The sequence below is a fragment of the Hemiscyllium ocellatum genome, chromosome 4 (genome assembly GCF_020745735.1).
Source record: "Hemiscyllium ocellatum isolate sHemOce1 chromosome 4, sHemOce1.pat.X.cur, whole genome shotgun sequence".
NCBI lineage: Eukaryota > Metazoa > Chordata > Chondrichthyes > Orectolobiformes > Hemiscylliidae > Hemiscyllium > Hemiscyllium ocellatum.
Window position 1 is genome coordinate 29579157 of NC_083404.1, and position 17689 is coordinate 29596845.

The 17689-nt window shown below is 39.1% G+C and overlaps 1 protein-coding gene across 1 annotated transcript in view; it reads left to right on the forward strand.

The window, feature by feature from the left end:
* The window catches only part of pou6f2 (POU class 6 homeobox 2), a 541627-nt gene that overhangs the window by 20309 nt on the left and 503629 nt on the right, over nt 1–17689 (forward strand). The gene's annotated exons all lie outside the window — the stretch shown is intronic.

A 17689-nucleotide genomic window follows, 5' to 3' on the forward strand; every position in this document is an offset into this window, starting at 1 on the left:
TGGATACAGTTAAAGGGAGGATTCATAAGTACATAAGAGAGAAAGGAGGAGACAGGGTATTGATATTATGTAATGAAATAGAGTGGAATTGTGGAGCATAATCAATGGCATAACCTGTTGGGCTTAATGATCTATCTCTCTTCTGTAAATTCAATGCAATTTTGACCCACAGAAGGACCTTTGTTATTCTCTTGAAAGGCAGATGATTAGCCAAAAGCTAACTGGAGCTCATCTTTTCAAATCTGTATATTTCTTTACAGAGTTGTAAGTCACAATAATATATTGCCTAATTGAAAGGTTAGTTTCAGTTTGTATTTATTTATTTATTTATAGGAACTCAAGTAAAATATTAGCTAATGTCCACCACCTCCTTACAGTTAAGCACACTTAATATCCATTTCACAGATTCCGTACTGTTGTTTTAAACAAAGCTATTGTGTACAACCTAAACTTCAAAAAGTTGAAACCTCCATATTGTGTAGGTATTACATTGCAAGATGACCCGTTTCTTGGACAGCTAACAATTTTTTTCCGCACTGATTTGTTTTCATAAAACATACATTTGATGATTGGCATCCATAAGATATAGGAGTAGAATTGGGCCATTTGGCCCGCTGAGTCTGCACCATTCAATTAAGGCTGATGTGTTTCTCAACCCCATTCTCCTGCCTTCTCCCTTTATCCACTTAGTAATCAAGAATCTATCAATCACTACCTTAAATACACTCAATGATTTGGCCTCCACAGCCTTCTGGGGCAATGAGTTCCACAGATTCATTTGAAGATTCCCTTTCCTTCCAGCACTGATTTCAAGCCAGTGAGGTCAATTCGTAAACTTTTGTCTCTTTTTATTCAATACTGTATGTATCTGCATAACAATCACTGGGTGTGCTATATTTACTATACCCATTATTTCACTTAAAATATCAGGCAAGTCGAACCCCAGATCCACTACCTCCACAATTTATTTTCTTAGCTCCCGAAGTGAAGTACAATATGCCGTTGTCGCCTGTCACAAATATTACAAAAATAGCTGCACTAACCTATCAGAAAGAATATACGCCGCACAACTAAAGATAACCAATTTTATATACTCCTTTTTATTTTCATTAATGGGATGTGAGTATTGCTGGCAAGGCCAATATTTATTGAGTATCCCTAATTACTCTTTAGATGGTGGTAATGAGTTGCCTTCTTGAATTGCTGTGGTCCTTGGGGTAGGTACACTCACCTTGCTGTATATGAATGAGCTCCAAGATTTTGATCCATCAAGAGTGGAGAAGTGGTGATATTTTTCCCAGTTAGGATGGTACGGGGTCATGTGTCTGTTGTCCTTTCCCTTCTAGATGGTAGAAGTCATAAGTTTTGGGAGGTGCTTTCAGACGAACCTTAGTGCGTTAATGGAGCGCATCTTGTAAGTGGCAAACATTGCTGCAACTGTACTTTGGTGATGAGGGAAGTGAATGTGAATGTGGAAAGTAGTGGATGGGTGCCAGTTAAGTCAGTTACCTTGTCCTAGATGGTGTCAATCTTTTTTGAGTGTTGTCATTAACTGCCCTTATTAAGACAGGTAGGGAGTATTTCATCACACTCCTGCCTTGAAGTTGATGGACAGGCATCAGGGATTCAGAAGATGAGCTAATTGCTGCAGAATTCCTCATCGCTGATCTGCTGTTGTAACCACAGTATTTATATGCTCGGTTCAATTCAGTTTATGATCAGTGATAACTCCAGGATATTGCTAGTGGGAGATTAAATGTTAATTATGCCATTGAACGTCAATGGAAATGGTTAGATTTTCTCTTCTTTGACAAGGTATTTGTTTGGCACTTGTGTAGCATGAGGATGATTGCTTATCAGCTCAAGCCTAGTTATTGTCCAGATCTTGTTAATTATGAACACAAGCTTCTTCATTTTCTAAGAAGCCAAGAATTGTGCTGACCATTTAGCTATCATCAATAAGTATCCCGTTCTGATCTTATGGAGGGAAGGTCATTGGTGAAAGAGCACTCTAACCTGAGAAACTGCTGTAGTAATGCTGTGGGACTTAGAGGGCATTATCTAAGAACTGCAAACATCTTGCTTAGGGCTAGGCATGACTCCAAAAAATGAAGAACTTTTCCCTGATTCCTATTGACTCTAGATTTGATGGTCAATTGGTCAAATGCTGCCTTGATGTCAACAGCAGTCATTATCACCTTACTTCTTGAATTTAGCTCTTTAATTTATGTTTGGACCAAGACTTTAATGAGGTCAGGAGCTGAGTGGCTCTTACGGGTCTCAGATGGAGTGTCAGTGAGCGGGTTACTTCTGGATATATTTCCGCACTTTTAATCCATTTTATATTTTATTTGCACTGAGGACATGCTCAAATTTCAGATGTTTCATCATAGTACTTAATTCCCACACATCAAAACTGGCAGATGGTTTAGTTTGAGTGCCTCATCGTTCAAGTGAACATTGAAGCTTTGAAATTACGCTGTCCTTAATTTAGGCATAATATAATCTTTCAATAAGGACCTGGAATGACTAATTGGGATGGAAGTAACACCAACTACACAGAGATATTTGAATTGAAGTGAATGCAACATATATCTAAAGCAAAATTTTAAAAAGCCCCACAAGTCTAGCTTCCAGTTTCAAGCTCTATCCCAAACTAATAGGGTGTAACTCAAATTTTGCAGGATCTCTGTATGAAAAATTGATTTACAGCATGAAGATGTTTGAAAGTTTTTGTCAATGATATCTCTACTTTTAATTGAAAACACCCATTTTTCAGAAAAGCAAATCATGCCAAAATACTCTGGAAGCATCAAGCCACATATCCACTTGTACATTTTCCATAACTTTCTATCTGCGTCTGCCTCCATCTTTGGCCAGGCTCAGAAACACTTTACTCTGAAATGTGTCACCCTATAGTAAATTAGCTTTAGCCAACACTCTCTCAAATATGGCAGTAGTCAATCCAGAGTAAGAAAAATGATCTAGTAATGAGCTGGCTTAAAGGGGGGCAAGATTGAATAGCTGAATGTTAGGCTGCTTTCAAAGAGGACATGCTTTGGTTGTGGTCAGTGTATATATCCTGAAAAATAAAACATAGGACAAACAAATCTCAGTTCCCTGATGATAAAGGAGGTAGAAGTTAAGGTAACAAAGCAGCGTGCTAATGGCAAGTGTCAGGTAGAAGAGACAATTGAGAGCCAAGAGGTCTACAGAGGCTTAGAGGGGAGCATAGTCGAGGTATTAAATTAGTACTTTGCATCTACCTTTACTGAGGAGGGAGATGCTGCCCAGTCCATGGTGACAGAAGAGGAAATTCGGTCACTGGAAGTGTTCAGAGTTGGTAAGGAAGAAGTTTTAGATAGATCTTTTGTACTTAGAGTTGACAAGTCACCAGGACTAGATGAGATGCACCCAAGAATATTGAAGGAACTGAGAGTGGAATTTGTAGGGGGACTGGGAGCCATAATCTTTCAGCCTTTCAAGACAGGGATGTGTCAGAAGACTGAAAAATTGCAATCATGACACCCCTGTTCAAAATACATTCCAAGGATTGGCCCATTAATTACAGACCAGTCAGTTCAACTTCAGTGTTGGAGAAGCTTCAAGAAACAGTTCATCTGGCTAGTATGAGTAGTCACATGGCAAGAGTGTGGATTAATTAAGAAGAGCCAACATGGAATTCTAAAAGGGTAATTGTGTTTAACTAACTTGCTAGAGCTTTTTGAAGAGGCAATAGAAAGGTTTTAGGAGAGTAAGACTGTTGATGTGGGATACATAGATTTCACGAAGGTGATCAATTGAGTGGCACACAGCAGACTTGTGAGGAAAGTTATAACTCATTGAATAAGAGAAATCCCAGCAATCTGGAGCAAAATTGGCTGTGACAGGAAACAGAATAATGGTCAATGGATATTTTTCAGGCTGGAGGAACATTTACATTGGCATTCCCCTGTGTTCTATACTGGGACCCTTGTTTTTCTGAAATACGTTGGTGATCTAGATCTTAAATTTTGCAGATGATACCAAACTAAGAAGCTTTATAGCCTGTGAGGAGGACAGCTTAAAACTTCTGACGGTTTAGTGGAGTGGATAGATAGGTGACAGATTAAGTTCAATGTAGCAAAGTGCAGCCTGTTACTTTGGAGTCATAGAGATGTAGAGCATGGAAACAGACTCCTTGGTCTCACTCGTCCATGCCGAACAGATATCCTAAACCAGTCTAGTCCCATTTGCCAGCATTTGACCCATATCCCTCCACATCCTTCCAATCATGTACCCATCTAGATTCCTTTTAAATGTTATGATTGTACCAGCCTCCACCACTTCCTCTGGCAGCTCATTCCATACACCCACCATTCTTTGCATGAAAATGTTGCTCCTTAGAACCCTTTTAAATCTTTTTTCTCTCACCCTAAACCTATGCCCTCTAGTCTGGACTCCCCCAACCCCTCAGGAAAAAGACATTATCTCTTTACCCTAACCGTGCCCCTTCTGATTTTATAAACCTCTGTAAAGTCACCCCTCAGCCTCTGACACTCCAGAGCCTCTCCCTATAGCTCAAATCCTCCAACCCTGGTAACGTCCTTGTAAATCTTTTCTGAACCCTTTCAAGTTTCATAACGTTTTTCCGATAGGTGGGAGACCAGAATTGCACACAATATTGCAAAAGTGGCCGAAGCAATGTTCTGTACAGCCGCAACATGATGTCCCAACTCCTGCGCCATAGTTCTGACCAATAAAGGAAAGTATACTGAACGCCGCCTTCACTATCCTATCTCCCTGTGACTCCCCTTTCAAGGAACTTTTAACCTGCACTCCAAGATCTCTTTGTTCATCCACACTTCCCTGGACCTTACCACTAAGTGTATAAGTCCTGCCCTGGTAGGAAGAAGATTGTCAGACACTATAAAAGTCAGAGGTACAATACTAAAGTGTGCACAGAAGCAGCGACCAAGAGTGCAGTTCTTAAAGCATACGTGTCTTCAGCATTAGGGTACAGAAGCAAGGAGCTGATACTAAATTTGTTCAAGACACTTGTTAGACCTCAGCTGGTGTATTCTGTACAGGTCTGGGCACTACATTTATAGAATGGATACGAACATATGGAAGAGGTTGCCAAAAGTGGTTGCAGGGATAAGATCATTCAATTATGAGGATAGATTGAGAGGTTGGGCATGTTCTGATAGAAACTTTCAAAATGGTAAAGGTGCTTGATAAATTGGGAGAAACTGTTCGCATTCATAAAAGGATCAAGAATGAGAGGCACAGTATTAAGGGGTGGAATGTTATATTTTCTGGCTAACTTCAAGTTATGTTGAGTTTTTTTGTAGGTTTCCTGAGAAGTTTCTAGCCTTGTCTTACTGAAATTGCCTCATTAATTATCTACCCTGCTTATGTGGTGTCTCTAGAGTCTGATTTCTACTGCATCTTACTATACACAAAACTCCAAACAACTCACCACTTAGTGGATATCTCGGAATTTGCCAGCATCTTTTAGCTCCTGCTATCTTTGCACCTGAAAGATCCCTGTTAGTTTGGAGCAGCCCTGCCTGATTCATGACATTTGCCCAGACATGGCAGACATGGGAATTTGTGATTCACCTTGTCGATAGGATGTTCGGGGTCCTGCTGAATGAAGTAGTGCCAACACAAACTTCTTCCTTCCCCAGGACCAGTACCAGAGGCCATAACTCTAGACCATGCAAGCCTGGTCCAGTATTGCCACCTGGGCTAAATCTGTCTCAGCCATCTGGAAGAACGCCCAGCCATAAAAGAGGAAGGTCAATGACCTTCCCCACTCCACCAATGTAAGTGTTGCCATCTTCTCTCTTACTCCTCTTGCTCTATCTCTGCTACTCTACTCACCTTTGACCAAGGCTTATGCTTTAACACTCTCACAATTGCCTACAACATCTTCATCACTTGCTCTCACCCACCGCAACCTCATCCCACCAATTTTATGTGGTTCTCTGTGCTGTCTACTCACTCGCTCGGGACACTCCCCTGCCGGCACCAAAAGTAACAACTGTGCCATCGACGTCTGTCTTCTGTAATCCCTGTCTGTCTCATTCCTAGAGGAAAACAGCTCATAAAAGGGCAGAAAACGTCAAGATGGGCAGTGCACTAACTAACTCTCTTTTTTTTATGTGGAGAGGATCCTGACTCTGACTGCCCCATGTGGCTGAGTGACTGATAGATGTCGGAGTCAATCCTTGATTTATTGGGTGATGTCCATGGGACCCTCTGAGCGCAGGCTATCCCCTGTGACCTCAGAGGTGCGCTGATTATAATGAGGAGCGTATTGGCTTTGTATCTGGCACTGCAAGACAGCAGTAATATGTGTGTGGTATCTCTGGATGGGGACAGTACAAGGCAGGGATGCTGTGAACATCCAGGTGGATGCAGACTGAGTGGGTGCTATGACAGTAAAGAACCTAGAAATGTAGCCAGTTCTAGTTCTTGAACTGGATCTGTATTCCTAAGTACAGTGTCCTTGCTGCGGCATTACAATGACAGTTATTGGGGCAGCCCTAGGTGCAGCATTGAAATGGGGAAATGATTTGCAGTAGCATCATAGGTGTACCATAAGGGTTCTTTGAGGCTTGTGCGTGGCAGATGCTAATGTTTATAGATGTAAAGTGCATGTGCCCAATGCCCAGGGAGTGCGCCCTGAGATGTAGCTGCCTGGTTTCCAAAATGGAGGTCATTTGGAGGAAAAAGTGAGCTGAATCCGCCACATAGCTGCACTGGTTTCTTTGTTGAGTTTTCCCGATGTTGGATTTGTTTGGCAAGTTTAGAAAGATGGAATTCTGAATATTAATGAGGCTTATTTTGATGTTAACAAGATGTTTTAGCAAGAATCATGCCACATCGCTTGTGAAAAATATAAAAGAAGGAACAAGATCTTGATGTCAAGATGGCTTTTCTAGTCTTCTCATCCAATTTTCCCACTCATCTCACAATAAGCCATGTTGCTTAGACCCCTATAAGATTCTGCTCAAATTGATTTTTACAAATGAGGTAAGAGAAACCTTCTTCACCTGGGAAATGTTTTATCTGGAATACGCTTCCTGGAAGTATATTCAATCATGACAATCAAAAGGACATTGTTTCTATTCACCATATGCAGGGTATGAGAAAAAGACAGGAAAATGGCATTAAATCATATGGCTCATCTGGAGAGCCAGTGTAGACACAATGGTCCAGTGGCCTTCCTTCAGCCATAACACTTCTGCAATCCTGTGTTGTTACATAGGGATATATGGGAAGTGAGACAAAATTGATTAATTTTCTGGCTGTGGAAGAATATGCTCTAACATCTGTATAATCCAGACAGTCTTCTCAATCTTTAATAATGACCCTCTCTTTAGCCTTCTATGCCCCAAATGCAGGTATCTTTCCAATACTCATCCATTCATTTAAGAAAACTGGTTGCCCCTCATCTGGTTCTTAATATTAAACTCCCTGTCTGCTAAGTCTCCATGATTTCATCGAACATTAGTTTATCCTCAAGTTTACTGACACACCAGAGGTTCACAATCATGAGGACTTTTGATTCCAGTTCTTCTCTAAGTTGTTGTTGTCTATATTTCATTGCCTAGTCTATTCATCCTCTACTTGCACTTTTACATCTGTCACAGTGACTGCAGTGAGGAGCCTACTTATACTATCAGAGTATCTTTCTTTCTTTGTTTTTTGACACAAGGGGCACTCTTGGACCCACTATCATTACTTACTGTGCTTGGTCATGTGCTTACTCTTCTTGGTCATGTCGTATTGCTTGGCAATGGATTTCATTTCCAGGTCATCATTCCGAAAATGCAACCAGTATTTAAACTTTCATGTAGTTACCCTGTGTGTCACACAATTGTTGAAGCTCTTCATTCACTGGATTCCGCTGGTATACATGTCTCTTGTGTATTCGTGCTGGAAAATGGCCTTTGGATGTAATAATTTTGCCCAGTGCATCATGAATGTTTTCATTAGCACTACCTAGCATTTGATCTGCCAGTTATATTGCATTCTTCAGGATCTTCATCTCAGAATACATAGCATTTGAACTTTAATAGTTAACATATTGAGTCTGAAGGGTCACTGGACTAAAAATATTAAATCTGTGTTTTGCCTACAAATGCTGTCAGATCTTCTGAGTTTTTTCAGCATCTGCAGTTCTTTGTTTTATTTATTGGAATACAAGATACTTATTTAGTTCTATCAGCTGCTTAGGATCAAGAATTTTTTGTATGTAATTCTGGTCATGAAGAATGAGTCTTAACAGTTTTTTTTTAACCATGTTTGAAAGCACTGCGTCACAATCAAAATTATCTTCATTTCACTTATTTTTCCTGGGCTATTTGCATTACTCATTGCTTCCTTTTTTTTAATAAAACACCAAATCTTCTGAATTAAATTTTACCTCAGATGTTTTTTGTTCTACTTCAATGCTTTGAATCTTCTCTGTGATCTCAGTATTGATAAAAGCTTTGTGATGTAAAGCATTCAAATATGCTGAAAGAATTGCATGAAATGTAGTACTTCTGCAGCAGGAGGACTATCTCACAGAAGATAATTTGTGCTTTTGACCATGGACTAATTGAAAGCTTACTCTCTGCCATTTGGAGTAAGTATTTCATACCAACCACACATACCAGTATAAGAGTATAGAACATAAAAACATAAGAAATAGACGCAGGAGTAGGCCATCTGGCCTGTTGAGCCTCCTCCGCCATTCAGTAAGATTATGGCTGATCTTTACGTGGACTCAGATCCACCCTTGCTCCTTCATCCCTTGACTATTCAAAAATCTATTAATCTTTGCCTTAAAAACATTCAACTAACCTGCCTCAAATTGCTTCACTGGACAAGCTTTGAGTGAAGATGTTCCTCCTCAATGCAGTCCTCCACTTATTTTGAGGCTTTGCCTTAACTTGCAGTTATCAACTTGCCAACTTGCCAGGATTAGCTAACCTGTTATACAGCATTGCATCAATCAGTTTTGACCTTTGTATATATTATTGAAGAAAGACTACACCAGGTAATCAGATCTAAAAACAGAGGATGAAAATATTTGACTTTATCCTTTACATTTCGATCTGCCTCGATAAAGTCATTTGGCAGTGAAGAATTTACAATAGTACACGGCAGTGTTGTCCAATAGTTTTTACAGACTTCATACTCCTGACTAATACCTTCTAGTAGTTTTGTATACTCTTCATCAACTATACTGTTTGGAAGGTTTTGTATCCTTTAACAAATTCTGATAGTAAAATAATTTGCTTTTTGACTCCATGTTATTTTTACAGAGTCTTTTCACATTCTGCCTTTAATATTGGTCCAACTTGCTGACGAGCAATGTTAGATTTTATGAAGGGGACTTGATGGACGAACTGCAGATCTAATGCCTTCGCAAAAATAATTGCCTATCGCTCTCCATGTCAAGTTTCATTTATGCCTTTTTCAAAGAAGATTTTTTTTCAGCAGAAAGGCTTCACTGCAAAATTGATCATGACTTAAGAAAAGAATTACTCCAGCAACCTTATGTGTAATTAGTGTCTCTTTAGTGATTTCAGCCATCATCAAACCTAAAGCAAGTAGTATTTCAGTATTGCTTAACCTTACATTGATCCTCACTACTTAATGAACTAAGGCAATATTTTAACACCCCTACTCCACAAATTGTTGAAACACAAGGACTATAGCACTGCTCAGTTAAACAGGTCCTCACTACCAAATGCATTTTGGACTATAATTCCTTGTGACCATGATAATTTGTTCACATTGTTACACCTCACTGGGGTAATGTGCTGGAAATCAAACCTTGCTATTCCTGGAGTCGTTGCAGAAGCTGAACATTTTATAGAAGCATTGGAAATTCCCCATTTTAATTGATTTTCTGACCCTAGTTGAAGGACAGCTCAGACCATGTCACTGTAGTTAACAAGAATGACTATTTATTACAAGTAAATAGACTCTAGCTACAGGTAAACAAGTATGAACCATTGGCATAAACCTCTAATAGTTAAAACTCTAGTCCCTTCTAGACTCCCTCTTTACACACACAAAGACACATGCACGCACAAGCAGACACAGACCGAAAGAAAATGTAGGTCTGTGACAGTACAAAAGCTCAAAGCAGTGCTTCTTGTGCTGATCAGAACATTGTTTCTCAAGCTTCTCTGTACTGCTTTCACTGGTTTGCAAAAGGCACTGTATAACTGGTCATATTTTCAAGGGTCTCTGTATCCCAGGGTACTTAAGGAGGTAGCTCTAGAAATCATGGACGCATTAGTAATCATTTTCCAATGTTCTATAGATTCAGAATCAGTTCCTGCGGATTGGAGGGTGGCTAATGTTGTCCCACTTTTCAAGAAAGGAGGGAGAGAGTAAACAGAGAATTATAGACCGGTTATCCTGACATCAGTGGTGGGAAAGATGCTGGAGTCAATTATAAAAGACAAAATTACGACTCATTTGGATTGCAGTAACAGGGTAATCAGAGTCAGCATGGATTTTCGAAGGGGAAATCATGCTTGACTAGTCTTCTGGAATTTTTTAAGGATGTAACTATGAAGATGGACAAAGGAGAGCCAGTAGATGTAGTGTACCTGGACTTTCAGAAAGCCTTTGATAAAGTCACACAAGGGAGAATGGTGAGCAAAATTAGGGCATATGGTATTGGGGACAAAATACTGACTAGGATTGAAAATTGGCTGGCTGACAGGAAGCAATGATTAGCGATAAAAGGGTCCCTTTTGGAATGGCAGGTGGTGACCAGTGAGGTACCACAAGGTTCAGTGCTGGCACTGCAGCTGTTTGCAATATACATCAATGATATAGATGAAGATATTAAAAGTAATATTAGCAAATTTGTTGATGACACAAAGCTGGGTGGCAGGGTGAAATGTGAAGAGGTAGTTGTGAGAATACAGGATGACTTGGACAGACTAGGTGAGTGGACGGATGCATGGCAGATGCAGTTTAATGTGGATAAATGTGTGGTTATCCACTTTGGTGGCAAGAACATGAAGGCAGATTATTATCTAAATGGAGTCAAGTTAGGTAAAGGGAAAGTACAATAAGATCTAGGTGTTCTTGTACATCTGTCAATGAAAGCAAACATGCAGATACAGCAGGCAGTGAAGAAAGATAATGGCAGGCTGGCCTTCATAACAAGAGGAATTGAGTATAGGAGCAAAGAGGTTCTTCTGCAGCTGTACAAGACCCTGGTGAGACCACACCTGCAGTATTGTGTACAGCTTTGGTCTCCAAATTTGAGGAAGGACATTCTGGCTATTGAGGGAATGCAGTGTAGGTTCACTAGGTCAATACCCAGAATAGCAGTACCATCATATGTTGAAAGATTGGAGTGACTGGACTTGTATATACTTGAGTTTAGAAGGATGAGAGGGGATCTGATTTAGATGTATAAGATTATTAAAGGATTGGACACTCTGGAGGCAGGACACATGTTTCCACTGATGGGTGAGTCCAGAACCAGAGGACACAGTTTAAAAATAAGGGGTAGGCTATCTAGAACAGAGTTGAGGAGAAACTTCTTCACCCGGAGAGTAGTGGATATTTGGAATGCTCTGCCCCAGAAGGCAGTGGAGGCCAAGTCTCTGGATGCTTTCAAGAAAGAGATGGATAGAGCTGTTAGAGACAGTGGAATCAAGGATATGGGGATAAGGCAGGAACAGGATACTGATTGTGGATGATCGGGCATGATCCTAATGAATGGCGGTAGTGACTCAAAGGGACGATTGGCCTACTCTTTCACCAATTGTCTATTGTCTTTCCTATTATGTAAAAGTCATAGTTTATATCAGCTACTGAAGGTGACATAAATTGGTTTTCTTCAGGCTTTAAATGACTTTTAATGCAGAGAGCAGGGAGAACTCCTGAGCTGGTGGAGCTTTGACGGTGTCACCCTGTCCTGTTCATTGCCCCAAGCTGTTCAACTACCTGAAAATCAATCAAATAGGTGTTGATACATGGAAGAGTTTAGATCAGTGGTGCTGGAAAAGCACAGCAGATCAGGCAGCATCCGAGGAGCAGGAAAATCGACATTTCGGGCAAAAGCCCTTCATCAGGAATGATATGTGGAAAGCCATTGGCATTAACAACTGGTCATCAGTACACAATCCAATCAGCTACTTTATTGATAACCAAAGATCCATTTATATATTGCCCTCGGCTCCAGATCCTGTGCAAACTGCACTTCAATTTTTTCTTGAACAAGCAGTTGTGTAAATGGCATTTATAGTGAGTGTCTGGTTACTTGCTTTGAAATAATGCACCAACAGTCATTCGATTTAAAAAAAAGTTTTTTTAAGTCCATTGTTAAAAGTAAGGAGAAATAAAAGGACACATTTTTTAACAAGATTCGCCATTACTTTCACCCTTTCATCCTTTTCCTCAAGATTTTGTCATGTGTCAGTATAACTACTATGCCTGTTCACTTTGAGCAGTTATAATGATATTTCATGTTCTACCTGAAATACCTATTAGCAATTCTTTCTGCACTCCTGCAATGGATTTGTTTATGATAGTTGTAATAAATATGTCTTCTGCCAAAACAAACCGGTTTGCTAAAGCTGCTTCCTATTTTGCTTGTTTTTAGTCCATCCTTTACATTGGTGCCTGTATCCAGTGTCTGCCACATTTCAAAATTATCAAATGATTCCTTTGTTCTTTGTGTCACTGAATAATGTCTAATTTGTTCTATGAAGGCTGACAGAAATGACTGTTTGACAGAAATTTTCAAGGCAGCACATACCCGAAGACATGAAGACACTCTCTGAGAATGGAATGCCACTTAGAACCATTGTAATGTACCAAATAGGCCCTTCAGCATCATTTATATGCTAGACCAATCCAAGGATCTCCAAATAGCATTTCACCAATCATTTACACAGTCTGTAGAAGACAAAGACATATTCTTCCATGGCAAGCTTTTCTCTTTTCAGAGTTCTATCAAATTCAGACCATGCCCCATAGGCACTTAAAAGATCATCTGTCTTATGAATGTCACACAAGAACTCTAATGGAAGGTCCAAACCTTCATCACTATTCATCTGGCAGACATACATCTCACAGAATACTTTTTGATCTTCTTTCTAGTTGAGAGCTATAATGTTAAGATTCTCTGTAGAAGGGACATGGCTCACATTCAGAAAACAACTTCATTCTTTCACCGTGAGATTCTGGGAACATCATATGTTAGTCATACCTTTTGAATCCTCATTTTCCACAATAGCTACTGGGCTTATAGTTCTCTAGATTTTGTTTTCCTTTGCTTTCAACCTTCATCTTTAACCTTCATCTACTATGTTGTACTCCAGACAGCCAGTTACACAAAAAGATAGAAATAGGAGTAGGAGTATGCTCTACTATTCAAAATGATCATGGTCATTCATCACACTCACTAACCTGCTCCTGCTTTCTCCCCATGCCCTTTGATCATTTAAGAACGATATCTAACTGCCTCTTGAAAACATTCAATGTTTTGGCCTCAACTGCTTCCTGTGGCAGAAACTTCCACAGGCTCATCACTGGGTGAAAAGATTTCTCCTCATCTCAGTCATAAGTGACCTCCTATATTCCTAGATTGTCACCCTTGGTTCTGGACTCCTGGTCATCAAGAATATCTTTCTGTATTTACTTTGTTTAGTCCTGTGAGAATTTTACGCATTTCTTTCAGAATCCATCCCCCCGCCCCACAACCACCACCTTTCCCACCCCCATCATTTATCTAAACTCCAGTGAATATGATCTTAAATGAACCAGTCTCCCTTTATACCAGGAAATGGTTTGCTAAAACTTTGTTGAACTCCCTCCATACTCTGAACATTCTTCCTCAGATATGGAGACCAAAATTGCATACAACGCTCCAGGCATGTTGCTGGATATCAGTGTTTCTGTGTCCAAAAGAATTTGCTGAAGGATAGACTGGAGCCAATTTTTATAAGCGATGGTAATTATTTATTTAGGGTTATTCATTACAAGCGTATGCCTCCCAACAAAGCAGCCTTATTTTTAGGCTGAGGTATAAGGATTCCAGTGAGTGTCCACATAGTTACGTATAGATGTGTCAATGAACCAAGGCTCTGAAAGACTTCTCAGAATGTGAAAGATTCTCTGACACTATTTTCAATGGGAAGAGATGAATTTTCATCTATGACCTGGTTGACATTTGTCCATGAAGTAGTATTATGAAAACACAAATTTTATAGTCATTATCACTTTTCTGTTCTTGGGTCCTTTTTGTTTCCTGATTGGTAGACATTTTATCTGCTTTGCAGCAGTAATTATGTTTCAAGAATGCTTTGTTGACAGTAAAGCACTTTGTTAAGGTCATGAAAGAAAATGTATAAGTGGAGGTTCTTTTTCCTTTTTTATATTCCATGACGTTATATTGTGAATGCATCATTACATCACTTATGAGTGACATAATAGCTAACATGTCTTTTCAAACTCCTGTTACTTTGTAAAGTGTGATATGCTTTGTTAGATTTTTCTTCTGTCTTTTAAGGAGCTAAAATGCAAAAGCTACTTACAATTTCAAATATCTTCAATAGTTGTTTGGTGAACAGAACTTTAGTATGACTGACAAAAAACATCCTGTGGGATAATGGTTATCCTGATCAGATCATTTCTTGCTGTATATTGCACAAACTCATGTCTAGTCTAAGGCCTTCACGTTTGATCCTGAAAAGTGTTCAGTCTGCCTTAGATTACCCAGGAAGAATAAGGCATCTCAAAAGTTTGAACAAAGGTATTTCACATTGCTTCTGTGCTGTAAGAATATGTGTGGTATTTGCCACTAATAGTTTGTTGCTGTCAAGCCAAAAACACATTCTACCCATCACTTAAATTCATTTGCCATGTTACTTATTTAAGTACAGTGTGTCCTAATAGGCCGTAAATCCCAAAGACTGGTAGATCATATCAAGCAACATATCCCTTTGACTGTTTGCAACAAGCAAGCTATTAACAGTAGCCAATTAGCTCATGCTTGCAAAACTCATAACACAGTGTCCACCATTACATGTAATTTGCAACTGGATAACATTTGCTAAATAAATCTGAGTGTGTTAAAAATTATGCTGAGAACCCAAGTTAAGAATGTCAGGCAATATGGCACACTTGCATGGTCTGGAATCTACATATATTATATACATGGCCCGTTCATTCCATACAAAATGAACTTGTGCATACAATATATCAGTTTCAACTCAACAAACTAGGTGACACCCATTCTCTGGTTCATTCTGATTAATTACAGTCAACCTGCCTGGTTTAAATTTAAACAAAGGTGTTTTGTCAATGGCTGTACCTCCACAAATCAGAGATCACTTGCCTCTCTCTTCTTGTGCAGTACTGTATAAAGAAATTGCTCCCCTTTTACAACAATATTTTGTGTGAATTGTCTGGATCAGTGCAACTGAAAGGCTTCAACAAAATGTTTTTTCAGAAAGACCCACTGTTTCAACAGTAAAGATATAGAGATGGATGTGGTTACTCATCCAGACAACTACCTGGCTCTTTACCAGGTAAAGCCTTTCTGAAGATTGGGCTGAAGGGCCTGTCTCTGTGCTGTAGGACTATATGACCTCTATGACTCTAAGTGTGAGTTCTTGATAAAATGAAATATGATGCATCATACAAAAGTAAGGTGTTTAATTTGAGAAGGAGAGGAGGTAAGCTGCTGATATTCAGATTTATCCCTGCTTAAATTTTGCATCCTGTTGGCTACTTATAAAAGAAAGCTGATTATAATCTTAGTCATTCTGGCCTTCCCATGGGAAAATAGATGGGAATATAGGTGAGGCCATGAAATAATCTTCAAAAAGAGCTGTTGTAGAAAGAACATAGCATGAAATGACCTTGTTAACAATAAGTATGTCTTGAGTCACCCTAATTAAATGTTCTTCAATTAATGATTGTTTGCTGCCTGTTCCACTCTGCTTGAGAATATTTAGTATTTTTCAGACAGTGCTTATTTCCTGGTCTATCTGTGCTACACTTTGTCTCTTTCTATGCCAAAGCGCATCCCACTCAGCGTAAGTATCTATTTCTGTTTCCATTTCCAGTAGTTTCTATCCATTCATTACTTAATACCAGTTTTACAGTTACTTGAAGTGCTTCTACCTCTTACTCCATCACAACGAGGTACATAAAATGTTATACTTTATTGCCAAATATCATATTTACCAAGTGGCAAATTTCTTCCAAATCCTCTGGCCCACAAGGCGTGCTCTTAAAAGTCCTTAACTGCTTGACCTGGAGCCTCTCATTTTCGTTTTGCTTTCAGGTTCCTCAAAGCTAATTGCAATGTGGAACTCAATCTAAATAGTTATGAAGTGTACCACCTCTCTAGAATGGGACAAAGATGTGTCCTTCATTTCAGTGCCAGAAATTGACTGTAGACACGAACACGGTGAGTTGGGGTTGGGTTATGTGATGTTTGCACCCAATGTTCTTGATACTATCTGAGAAAAGAGTTGACATCCTTCCATATTGTTGCGTTGTTCACGTTTCTATTTTGCTAAGCATCATTTATGGTTCACAAGCCCAATTTCCCACACATTTTAGATCTGCCTGAAATCATTCAGCATTGTCTTTTACCTTGAACTTACAAACTATCTTTGTATTAAAATTTCATTTTACTCTCAGTATCTAGTAATTCACGAATATTGAATAATAAAAACTGAAAGAACTGCGGATACTGTAAATCAGAAGCAAGCATAGAGATTGCTGGAAAAGCTCAGCCGGTCTGGCAGCATCTGTGGAGACAAATCAGAGTTAACGTTACAGTTTGAGAGACCTTTCCTGAATACCTGAAGCTTTAATCTTGTAGAGAACCTTCTTATGTGTTTCCGAGTCAAAGTTTTTGGAATGCTTTTTATTATGTATTATATTTATGTTTACCTGACTAGACTTCCCCTCATTCACAATCTTGGGGTGACTCTTTAAAACTTTCATCAGCTTTATAAGACCCAGCTTGCTTTGTATTGAAGCTGTGGTATGTTGTATTCCTAATGATTCTCTGAAGCATTTCCCCTGTGTCAGAATAATGCGTTCTATTATCTCAGATCTGTTTTGCCTTTTTTAAAAAATGATGGTAGAAAAATACTGTTTTTTTTTGATTGGCCTTTCACCAAAGATCGCAAATCAATATTAAAAGTGCTCTGAGAAGTTCTGATGGTCAGTCTGCTGTTGCTTTAAACTGATCCTGTGTCACGTGCTACAAAACATATTAGATTTTAATATAACATAGGGAAATGATTGGGTAACCAAAGAAAGATTTTGACTTCAAATAAGGTAAAATCATTAACCTATTATTTGTAAACATTTGTGCTAATTTTGAGAGTGCACATTGCAAATTTTCACTTTAGCACAGTGCTGATATGTTGACTTCAATGATAGGGGAAAAAGACATTTCTTTTTGTCTCTTGGAGAGGCGAGTTTTGAATAGAATTACAATGCATGAAGTTGCCTCTTCAAAATTATTTTGAGGTTTACATTGTAACTTCAGTACTTTGGGTTTACTATGAGCCATATTTTACAAGTGTATTTTACAAAGGTATGATTACAAGGGGAAGACAGCAGTCATGTGGTATAGTGTGGTGTGGGTGGAATCCCAATGTGTTCCTTGGAATACATGGAATATTGTGTCCGGTTCTGG